Raw genomic sequence first — 12,708 nt, forward strand, 5'->3', positions numbered from 1 at the left:
TAGCTGATGCGAGCAATGCAGCTTGTTAGATAGTTTGTACAATATAAATATTATGCTGAGAACACTTGCTTTGAAAGACCATATATGAAACATAATGAGTGTGAGCTACCCACCATGAGTGAGCATAACGCACAAAACGTTAGTAAGCAGGCAACAACGGCAATGAGTATATTTATGTACAAATGCAGAATATAAGTGCCTTATGCATTTTGCTGACGTCAGCATGACTACTGACAAATATCACGACAGCTCCGAAGACAAACCTTAACGTGTCATTCCCTAACGAGAAAGAATCCTACACCTGCCCAAGTATTAAACAGTACTTAAGCCCAGAAACATCACGAATATGGGACAAAACACTTACGTACCTCCATGTACTGCCTATTATATGCTATCAAGTACAGAGCCCGGAACTCCAGGCCACAGCAACGTGATCCGCATTACTGGTGGGCGGCAAACATGAATGAACAAAATATGCCCGATGAGATAACTTAACTACGAAGGGTTGGATTATTCATCTGAATTGACATGCCGGTTCCTCTGCCGTAATGAACCTGACCAAAACACGTACAACGCCACGGATGAGAGTCGCGGCTGGAGGCCAGCTGCAGTTCAGAGCGGGCCGTGCGGCGAGTCGGGAGCTACAAACAAGGCAAAATCTCCGGGACTGCAGTCGTGTGAAAGTACTTCTGGAGTGATTTCTGCCTGCCAGGATGCTACTGTTTGCACCCGCATGCATGCGCCATGGCTACGGAAAACTGCTTGCAGGACAAGTGCGAGAGAGAAATCCTCTAGGATAGACATCATTTGAAATGGTTGAATTGAAATGTGCTCTTAACCTGAAATGACACACACCCACGAACCAGACGCAACATAGAAAAACACTAATGCCATAAGCCAACAACTACTAGTCGCACTCGCACTCTCGTCTGAAAATACAACTGACAGAAACGGGAGAGAGAAGATATTTAAAACAAGGTAGTCATGCTGTGATTGGATAGAACATACGTGCCCGATTCTAATTGGTATACAGAACCGAAACACCCACTGCCCAGCTGATCAGTTAAAGAGAATAGAGACAACGTATTAGAAGTCTACCTGACAGAATTTACGCTGAGCTACATTAGCAGCTAACCCAGTAGCACACACAGTCTATGGTAGGACACACACCCTGAGCCGAAGAACAGTGCCGCTCCACTGCGACAGACAGCACAAAGCCCACACACACACAGCAGTGAGCATTAACTGCCTGTGGGCCCAGTAGCCGCTGATTCGGGCTGAAAGACTGAAAGACCGAAAGGTACGTTAGTGACGGCTACTTTGCTTGTGTTCATATGATTGTGGCATTTAACAGGGTTGTTTATTCATGTATTTATTAAACTGGAAGAGCTAAGACAGGTTGTGGAACGTAACGAACTTGCACCACTCACACAGGGGGTGAACCAAGCAACACTGATGCTATGTGCTTAAACGTTAGTAGTAACATCATTTTCATACAGTAGGGGAGGGGTTATGTTAAGCATTACTCCAGTGCGTCATCGAACCATTATTTTAGAACGCCTGAAAATATCCTGGACACAGAAATGGCGAATACAGTTTACATTTTCTAACATGTATCATGTGTTTACAAAGAAATCACTGATTTTTCTTTACCCAGACTTTAAGCTCCCTACCCCCAAAGCCTAGTCTGCTCTGATTGGTCAGTGTTTCCGGGTCATTGCAGCTGGGTAATGATTGTAACGGCACTGTAGCGGCACATTCGACCTATATATAGTTGTGAAATCATAACCGTGCGGAAGTCCTGACAGCTCGTTTAAAGGCACATATCTAAATACAGGTTGTGTGCATTTCTCTGTGGATCGAGCATGTTGATACTTTCACAGTATTCATTTAGCATCTCGACCTGCTTTATAATCAATAGAATACATGGAAATCTTTTTATAATATGAGAAGATTCAAAACCTCAACATGAGGTGATAAAATACCAAAAAGGATGGTCCAGAAGTTGGTCTGCCTTAAAAGTACTTTTAAAACAAGCCACGTAGTTCTGGTGTTTTGTTCTTAACTTTTGTTGGGATTATGGATTCTCACGCTCCCCTTTGGGTATTTGCTCTGTGCAGAAATAAACACAGCCTTCCATATTTCATTCCACAGGAAATACAACCCTCCTGATTTCCGAGGTCTTAAAGAGAAGTCAACAATTCAAACTTCCAGTTGTCAAAACAAACCAAATTCTTTAAAAAGAAGAAGAAGGTCTCACGCTGGTTACACAATAGCTTTAAGGCCAATTAGTGAGGGAATTGCTGTGAAAAAAACTACGGAGACAGAATAAGGGCGAGTGAGAGAGGTGAGAAAACTTAAATGACATATCATCTGCCCGGTTCTGTAAAAGTGGTTCAGAGCGTCACGGTGTTCCCGGCAGTCACCTTTGACAATAGGATTAGTGCCGAGCTGAGTAGCAAAAAAAAGGCAGAGAAAGGGAGGATCAAAACTTGGAATCACTGCTAACACTGATGGAGCCTGAACCCCGAGGGAGCACTCGTCTTTCTGTTTGATTTGTTCTCTGTCATCTAGTCTGCAGCCAGTGGGCTGGGGGCTGTTTGCTTGGCACTGCACAGCCCTTTTATCTGCCGATTGAGAGAAAGAAGGAAGGGAAATAGCTCTGTGACCAAATGCTGAACCTTCCTCCTCCACCCCCTCCGAGGGAACGCTGAAGAAAAGCGGCGTTGACCCAAGGACATCAGGCTGCGCTGCCTCATACCTGATGTTCCTTCGCTTGTGTGATGACAGGAGTTCTTTGTGTTGACACTGCACAGATGCAAACATCCGTTTCTGTGCGATGCAACTTGTTGTCTCCTTGCCTCAGAATGCTTCACAAAGATGACCTACCTGTGGTACTTAAGTGAATTTAGAGAGGAGTCAATATCCTCATAATAAAACACCTCTGTCTCACTCCAGCTGATCACAAGTTGTCATTGTTTGCAAGGGCCTGCAGTCCCAATCAATGAAAAAATAAATTACCACTTGCAACCTTGCCAGATGACTGAAGAGAGAGGTTGAGCCACAGCTGCAATTGAACCATGTTCCAAAAAAGGATTGAGAAATACTTTGAGTAACGAGACAGCATCTGGATAGGGACCATATGCAAAAGTGGTGGATTTGTCTCGATTTTCTTACTCTTTCTTCTTCGGGGGGATTTAGCAAGACAGCTAAAGTGTTTGTGATTGGCACCAGGATCCTTAGCCTCATTTCTCCAGTTGCAGGCGTCTCTCTGAGTCGGCCAAGCGTGTAAACACACATCAGCTTAGTGGGCGCTGGTCCTGCCCTTTGCAGGTGCTCACTGTCAACCCAGGAGGTGGTAAAGTAAATAAAAGTCCACCTGAAAACACAGCTCGGACCATCTGCAATCAGCGCCCTGCAGACCACAGATTCTTCCTTGGTACTCGCACTACAGCACTCACACTCATCACATCAAGATCGTATTGAAAACAAAAAAAAGCAGGGAATTGTCAGTTTTTTAATTAAACTTGAGGATTTGCTCCAGTATACCTGCAGTCTTTGCAAAAGCCAATTTATTCCCATCAGTGTGAAAAATGTAATCAATCTTGATTAACATGAGTTGCTTGTTTGTAAATAGGAGGCACATTTATCAACTTACAAGACTTGATCCTGATGCCCAGAGGAAGCTAGAGCGACGCACGAACGTCCGGCTCAAATTAGAGATGAGACAAAGTAGTTGTTTTTTTTTTTAAAGATTATTTTTTGGGGATTTTCCTTTTATTTTTGAAAGTGGATAGACATGGAAGGGGGAGAGAGATGGGGGATGACACGCAGCAAAGGGCAGCAGGTCGGACCCAAACCTGCGCCGCTGCAGGACTCAGCCAACATGGGGCGAACGCTCCCACTGGGTGAGCTAGAGGCCGCCCCGACAAAGTAGACTTTGTGTAAATAAGGACTTAACTTTGATCGCAGTACTCCCTTAATATCCATTTTTAATGAAGCCACATGCAGCAGCCTCAATAGGAATGTGCTTCAGCAGTGAACAATTTGTCATGGATGGAAATGGACGTTCTTGCAGAGATAAAGTGTAAGGATTAGCCTTTGCATTGCAGTGGCCCATGCTTAATGCTTGCTGATGAATTTTCATCTATCACTGAGGTATACCAATTCTGTATTCTCTTCAGCAAGTATAAAATGTGGTGCATTACAATGCAGCCCCCCCAAATGGTGTGCATTATTGTAATTGGACGAGTGGGTTTGTAAGTTTAACTATAAAAGCCACATCTTATATACACTTTTAATTTCCCTGACTCTGAATGCTTTTTTTAAGATGAGCCTTTAACTTCATTCCAGCTTGCATACATACATACATAGGCGTACTGTATGAATATTGATCACAGCATCAAAAATGAAAAAAATTTCAGCTACTTGCAGTCACAAGTTACATTTCATGACTGGCAGCATGTGGAAAATTGCCCAAGCAAAGTAGCTGCAGTGGTATGTGTTTTATTTGTGTCAATTTTAGCCGAGCAGATGGAGCAGAGCGCCAGCCACATTGATGTCTGCATTAGTGTCTCCTGGAATACAGATGAGAATGCATCTGGTCCGAGAGGAGCTCTGTGATTTTTTACTTAATGAGGTCAAAAATAGCCCCAGTCCGAGCAAGTAAGGCCAGACTTTTTTGACCTTTCACACCCATAACCATCAGTCACAAGAGCCTGACAGACTGCAAACAACTGAGCGAAGCACTGGCTAGGTCATCCATATCACGGACTGTGAAGAGAGGTTTGAATCAGTTATCATGGCAGAGAGGACATCAGGGTGACATCAATCTCTATCTAGCAGTTATCCAGCTATTTATCTATACATTGATTAAAACAATACACTCTATGTATTTTATTTTAAAAATATATTGAAATGAGAAACTTTGATACGCTGTTGATAGGGGAATATGGGTGTTGTATATGAAAATAAATGGGAAAAAAGACAAACACATTAAACATGGATAAATATGGAAGTAGATCTGTTTCATCGGATTTTGAAATTAAAAAGCCATTGAATTTCTAGCACTGAATATTTATGCATTGAAATAATGTATGCCTCTGAATTTTATTAAGTTTAAGTTCACAAATTCACAATATAAAATTCAAGGTTAAAAAATGCAATATACCAAATTCAAATGCAAAATACAATGTATAAAATTCAACTAATTCATTTTCAACTTGCTCAAATTCATATATATATATATCAATCAATTCTAGATTGGACAGTATGTTCTTGGCTCCTACCAGTAGCACAAGTAGAGATGAGTCATGAAGACAATAAAGTGACTCAGAAGTAATGTCATTAGAAAGAGTAACATTGTGTTATTTGTCAAAAATCACACATTTCCACTTTAAAGTTATAATCTCAAAGATTTTCATTTCAATCAATGTCTAAGTCATTATCTGGCCCACTGAAGTCCCTTGCATTTGCAGTATTACAAACCTGAAAAATCACAAGCAGCGCAATTTGTAATGGGTTTTCCATCCAACAGAAAAAATAGTGCCATAAATGGGGAAAAATATCTCCAGAGGAGCTTACCCCCTGGGAAGTGAGATCCAAATTACACCTGAAATTACCCCTTATTGCCATATGTGCCGCCAAAGAGAACAAAACGGAGCTCTTCAAAATTGTAACGTCACGGTAATCTTTAGGTAGCCTGGTCTTACCAGACTCTCGTACATTTCATTTGTACAGAGAGTCTGGCCACTCTCCATTGACAAGTGTTAATTTCCTTGAAGGCAGGTACTCTGTTGAAGTTTAGATCTGCCCAGAGCTACTCTGGATCTGCCATAACCAATCGCTAACTTTTGGTCGTGACATCAGCTTAGCATCGCTAGCGTTCGCCTTTAGCCACTCCTTCACCACTAACAGAGCGAGCTGGAAAATCAAACTTTTCCCAAACCCCATGGGGAGGAGGGCCACAACATCATGGCGACCAACAAAACTCAACAAAGATTGTTCTTGCTCGGGCTTTAACTTCTGGATATTCGGCAGCGTTGCCACAACGGACCGAATGGCTTCGCTTACATCTTTCTCCTCCGCCATTACGGAACTACAACTCTAGTGCACGGCCTCAACGGCATCGTTCTCAGCCACTCCCTCTGTTCGCTGATTGAACCGGTTAAAATTTGGCCGGAGAAAACCCAAGAATATACTGCAAACCCAGATGGTGTACTGAAGGAAAATGAAAATTGAGTGGAAGTACGTAGGAGGGCGTAGCCAGGCTAATCTTTAGGTTCAAAATAATACAAATTTCTTTTTTTATTTAATACTACCTATGTAGCTTATGGTGTCTGTGTCTCTCTCACAGCTACTACTCCTATGGCCTTGAATTCAATCTAATTTCCACTCCGCCTGTCTGCCAGCATTATGATAATGAGACTTTACAAGCCACATTTCCAACAGGCTCCCTGAATGTGCACCTAAAAAACGCTAAAATTCATTACCCCTGACAGATTAGCTTTTGTGCCAACTCAAGATTTCAAAAGATTCTTTCTCTCTCTATATTTATGAGCCATTTCTGAACGTTGTTAAATATAATATTCCACAGCCACAAACAGCTTTGATTGATAACACTATTCCATGTAACTGCATGGTTATGGTCACAAGTGCTGCCAAACACTCGATAAGGCATGACCTTCACCAATGGCCCAGTGTGGTCAGGGAGGAAACACCAACAAAACAGTTATCTCAGCTTGTTTCCCCCACCCACCATAGATCATTGTTTTATCAAAATGGAAAAGGCCTGACTGAATACAGGTACTCCTCTGTCCATGGATCGATGGCTGAATATAACTCCTGCTGTGGTTTAAGCACCTCTAAGTTGCAAGACAAGTGCAGTACAGCAGCATGACAAAATACAGATTTTTGCCATATTATAGGCCACATTATAGCCATCATATTACTGCCGTGAAGGCGTATGTCTGAGTTATTGTCTCTCCTAAAAAGATGTTAAAGAAATGCTGTTGTTCAGAGAAAGTCATGTTTTTCTGTTGCGAGTGCTGATATTTTGAGGAAACATAATAACAGAGGAGCCTCCTTCAACTAGATGTGACATTCATTAGATTTAGGCCATCGCAAAGTTATTAATATTTAAAAAGAAAAAAAGGACCACAACAAAGACTTCAAACATGGCATTGTTCTGACTCGCCCACACTAAACCTGTGATTTTTCAAGTTGAGAACTCAGCCAAGCTTCAGGATAGTCTCATTATGCAATTGCTATCGTCAAATGCACTCAGTCGGGGCTTCACTTGAAGAGTTTGCTGTGTCTCCTCTTCTTGAAAGGAGCCACAGTGATAAAAGGAAGGTCTCTTATCAGTTTCTCCGCTCATTCCACAATCTGCAATTTTCTACACTGGCTTTTCCTCCCCGCTTTCAAAAGAATATTAAACATGTCAAGACAAAAAAATTAATTGCCCTTGTAGTCTGACATTTAAATGCACCCAATTCTCTGAGTCATCTGGGGACACCGTCCTCCTCTTGTAGAAATGTCACACTAATAAGGTACAAACAGCCACCGTAATCCGAGTCAGCGTACATCTTTAAGCACAAGATGCAATCAATGTATTCAACTCTCTGGTATCCCAGCAACATGTCTGTTTCTCTCTTCCCAAGCCTCTAAATTGTTTCTGCTAACCTATACATAAGGCAGTAGGAGGGGGCAGGCAGATTACCTAAAGGAATGTGTTTTCATTTCTGCCCAGCAAACAAGATGTTGACGTTTAAAGGACTAGCACATTTATAAAGCTCAGTCATTCTAAGAGGTCAGGACCAGAGAATATGTCATTGTGTACCTCATCTGACATCTACAACAGTAGTACTAATACTGATGCAACTCTGGCCTGAGTAAAAATAGTTTTTTTCAAGATATTATAGTATCTTCCTTTGGCATGTCTTTTGGTAGTCTTGCTAGTCCAAGAGTCCAGTCCATATTAAATGTACTTTAGAAAACATTTTTAGAACATACTATAAAGCCTATCACATAGGTGCCATTTATTTGTTTATTTGCCTGTTTGTTTATTTTGATGTATTTTAGTCTCCAGTCCCAGTCCAAGCAAAAATTTGTCAAAACAATTCCATTAACCATCCTTTTCTTCATCAGTGGTACTTTAAGGACTTTTTGTCTGAGTTAGTCCATAATTGACTTTTGAATTATAACATTCTTGACCTAAATAATAATAGTTTGACAAAACAATCCCAACTCAAGATCTATTTATTAGCTTTCCTGGAGCTTTCAACTGTATCACACAGTCTCATCATATTACAGTTCAACTTAAAAATGTTAATTGTAAGTGTAAAAATATACTATGTAGTCGATAGTACACATTATATGTTAACATGATCATATACCTACACACACAGACACACTAAAATACACACTAAAATACACATGGTCCCATATTCATACACCTACTCATACACATGTATATAGATATAGGCTGTTCATGTATATATACTTGTACATATATATTACTGTAAGAATAGATCTGTTAAAGCTATAGTGCGTAGTATCTGTCGCCCCCATGAGGAATTCTAAGTAATGACAACAAAACTGTAGGCGCGTCCACGTGATACAAGCCTCACGTGATTGCGCACCACCCCCACCCCTTCTCCACGCAGTTGCTAGTAGCCAAGGAGACACGGAGGATTAAAAAAGATGATGGACTCTTCAGAAGAGGTAATTATCTTCACTCGAGCTTCTGCACGGGAAAGTCACCGGACGACACAATCTTCTGAACACAGCCATACTGAGAAATACAGAGAGAGTTGTGTGGAGCTGATAGTCTTAATTAACTTTGTAGCAACTCATTTGACAATGGCTTGAATTTTGGCTTGAAAACATTTGAAAAAAAATTTTGTCTTTTATTTGACAGGACAGCTCAAGATTGACAGGAAAGGCTGGAGGGGACGATTTGCAGCAAAGGGCCACGGGTCGGAGTCGTACCTGGGCCACTCAAGAACTAAGTCTTTGTACATGGTGTACATGCTCTACCATTTGAGATACCAAATTATTAGTCCCATTTCAAACTCATCATTTAGGATGATACAAAGACAGCTACAAAATACAAACATGACCTGAGTCCATTTAATTTCGTATAAGTGTAAAACCCAACACACCATGTGAAAGAATGTAAGCACAAACATTTGAAGACAAAGGAAACGTGAACATTATCGTAGTCCCATAGAAAACGCCAACATTTTGCTATTGAGCTCTTACAATAGCCCGATGATTTCAGCCGAGGACAAAGGGTTGCTGGGATAAAGTGGAGCAATGCGAGGTGGGATATGATGACAGACGCAATGTGGGCGGTGGTGTTGCTGGTGTGGCTGGTGGCAGCTGTAGTCTTAATGGCAGTGCTGTATTTCTGTATCAGCCTGAGTCTGTGTGTGTGTTGTACATACTGGTGTGAAGACCTTTGCGGTGCTGCTGACTGCCCAGATTACAGGATTACTGCCGTCGCGGACTGTTCGACACCTTTAAGTCAGGCGAAAGCTCCAATCCTTTTTCTGGCAATGGGGATTTATATCATTCAAATCCTTCCTGGAGCTAAGATAAAAAAAAAAATATATATATATATATATATATATATATATATATATATATATATATAATCCCACAGAATTGTCACTGGCTGAAATCATTCTGTGTGCAGCCCCAGGAATGTTAATTAACGCTGAGGTCACAAAAAGTACAGTCAGGAAAAGCGGGGCAAATATTTGAACCATTGTAGGTGTGTTTGATTTATCTGCCTAAGCACACAGCCTAAAAATGACAACCCAAGCAGCTCTCACGTATCTTTAAAGTGGGCTCTGTATTCTGCCATAGGTTTGTCCAGGCTATCAGGTCATTTATCAAGTGGATTATGTGTATCACATACTGTTTAATGTGTTATAACTCCCAGCAGGCACACTGACAAACACACATAGAGGACTTGTAGGGGTCAGTGGGGGATAGTGCAGCTCCATCCAGCAATCCATATCTTACATTTGCCCCAACATAGAGCCATCGAGGGCGGGGTATTTGTCACCAAGATCAGCTCCTAATGTGCACTATCACATGACAGAGGCCCTGTGGGTGTCATGCTGGCAGAGATGCACATCCATCTGAGTTTTAAAGAGACCCAGGCCTCCCTCTAGTAGATGAAATGAAGGGAAGCCGCAGGCCAATTTGTTCCTGGAGAACAAAACCCCATACAGGCCTTTGCTCTATAGTTTTTAAAGTGGATTTTTGATACACTAAAGTCTGCCATGATAGTGGTGATGATCACAATTAGTCGAAGCATTCTGTAGGCGCTCTTCCTCTTCGCCAGTTAGATCCCTGGCTTCAGTCCTGCAGCCTGTCTTGTCATGCCACAGCTGATTTGACACATCGATGGTGACAGGCGGCTCTGGGCTCTAAGCTGAGCCAAATGACCCACATAGAGGTGGCCAATGCATGGTCCTCCTGGTCCTGCAACAGCCCCACGGAGTCACCACAAAGATCCAACTTAAGAGTCTACAATTTGATCTGTTTGATCGAATATTTTTTTATGAATCTTTTTACAGGAAAAAAATTTACAGGACTGGGAGCAATTTCACTTCCACTTCGCCAAGATGACATGAAATCCTGAGAAGGTAAAAAAAAGCAAGTAACACGTAACTCAATTCCAGCAGAAAATGATTGTAAGCAATTTCCAGACATGGGAACCATTTCCTGACACACTCCATACCATTTTTTTTTTTATAGTAGAGCAGTGAAAAAAACTAATAAAGATTTGGATCATCACAGACAGCAGATTCATCCGGCTAAAACAAAATTGTCATCACTCTGCTCTGCTGAGCTGAGAGTTTAAAGGGAAGGGAGGAAGTCAGGAAGGGAAATGGGTTAGCAAAGAGATGGAGAGAGCAGCTGTGTTGTGGTGTATTGCGCTGTCCCTGTCAGGCCGGGCTTATTGAATTGATGTTAGTCATTTAAACTCCAGTGGGTTGGGTCGCTGTGTGCAGGTGTGTGTGTGTGTGTGTGTGTGTGTGTGTGTGTGTGTGTGTGTGTGTGTGTGTGTGTGTGTGTGTGTGTGTGTGTGTGTGTGTGTGTGTGTGAGAGAGAGAGACAGAAGGAGAGAGGAAGGAGAGAGGGAGGGAAATACTGATAACTGTGGTTTTCCTGTGAATCTGGAGGGCCTGGCGACCTTCCAGAGACTTTCTGAGCCCCAGGCTTTCCAGCAGCCTCCCAATAAGATCGAATTTACCTCCAATTCAGTACACAGTTGTGTTTGTGGAAATGTCGGGGTGCTTACAGTATGTGTAGGCAGCTGTGTGTGTGTGTGTGTGTGTGTGTGTGTGTGTGTGTGAGCACCATGCAAGTGTATCATTTCAGTCAAACCTTCCCACACACCTTCAAATACAAACTAAAAATAGCTAGCAGGGAAAAGACCTACTACATCGCACATACCTTGCAGTGTCCGTGTGAGACGATTGTCAAAGGTTTCTCAGCCATTACCAAGGGGGGAAAAATCAATATGTGACCAAAAAAAGGAATTCCTGGTCTTTTGTGAGAGTTCCTTACGAGTCCTAGTGACATTGTGCATTTAATTCAATTTATATGGAGCATTCAAATTATGTGTGAAAGAAGAGACAGAATGAATGAAAATGAATGTGCTCTAGTATTTCCTTTTGACAACGACAGAGCTCGGTGCTCATGAGTCACAATGTGAAGAGCACGAAAATGATTTGTCATCACGTCACAAGTATTATAATCTGAAAAGATCAAATTTTGATATGGCAGAAAGTATAATTCAGTTCTGGTGCCCCTGTCCCTCTCTGTTTCTCGTCTCTCTGGTAGAAATTACAATTATGACTAAAATAGGAGATTAATCTTATTATGTCTTCTCCACACTATACGCACTGACTCTGCTGCTGCCTACTGCAGCAATTTCAATATTCAGCAGAAAAGTATGGCTATAGTCAAAAAGCACAGCAGGACAGTTGTGTAATAAATTAAGATCTTTTAAAATTGGATACACTGAGACACGATGCAGCTAAACTTGATATGCTGCAAGTGTTGCATGTGGTCACACTGAATTTAAAGTGAATTTTGGAGGCAACATGATTGCATATAAAGACAAAGTTGTGAAGCTACAGCTAATGTCTGTACAGTTAGTACAGTGGGGCAAAATAAACACAGACTGCACAGTCAAATTCATGCAAATAAAGAGAACAAAACTTTACTTGGCTTTCAAATTGAACACACCTTCCAAGGTTTAAAAATGCCACCACTACCTTCTAAGGCCACGGTTCCCAACGTGGGGTCTGGGGACCCCCAGGGGTCCATGAGGGGGTTCCAGGGGATCCCCAGCAAAAGGGGGAATAATTTTTTTCATTATTAATCCATCCATAACAAACACAATGACAGAATGTATACATATTTTTTTATTACACTTTCTGTAATAAAACATCTAAAGGCAAATATCTTATCAGATGCAGGACCATGGGACAAAATCTAATCAAATGGGGGTCCATGGTCTAATTTGTGTCTGTTTAGGGGTCCTTGATGTGAAAAAGTTTGGGAACCACTGTTCTAAGGTATACTTTAATTATTAAGTAATTAAGAAGGTGATAATATGTTGGTGTTTAGTTTGCAGCTTGTTTCCGCTGACCCCAAGTGGCCAAAAAAATGAAGTTTATG

This window comes from Sander lucioperca, chromosome 20 (genome assembly GCF_008315115.2).
Source record: "Sander lucioperca isolate FBNREF2018 chromosome 20, SLUC_FBN_1.2, whole genome shotgun sequence".
Lineage (NCBI taxonomy): Eukaryota > Metazoa > Chordata > Actinopteri > Perciformes > Percidae > Sander > Sander lucioperca.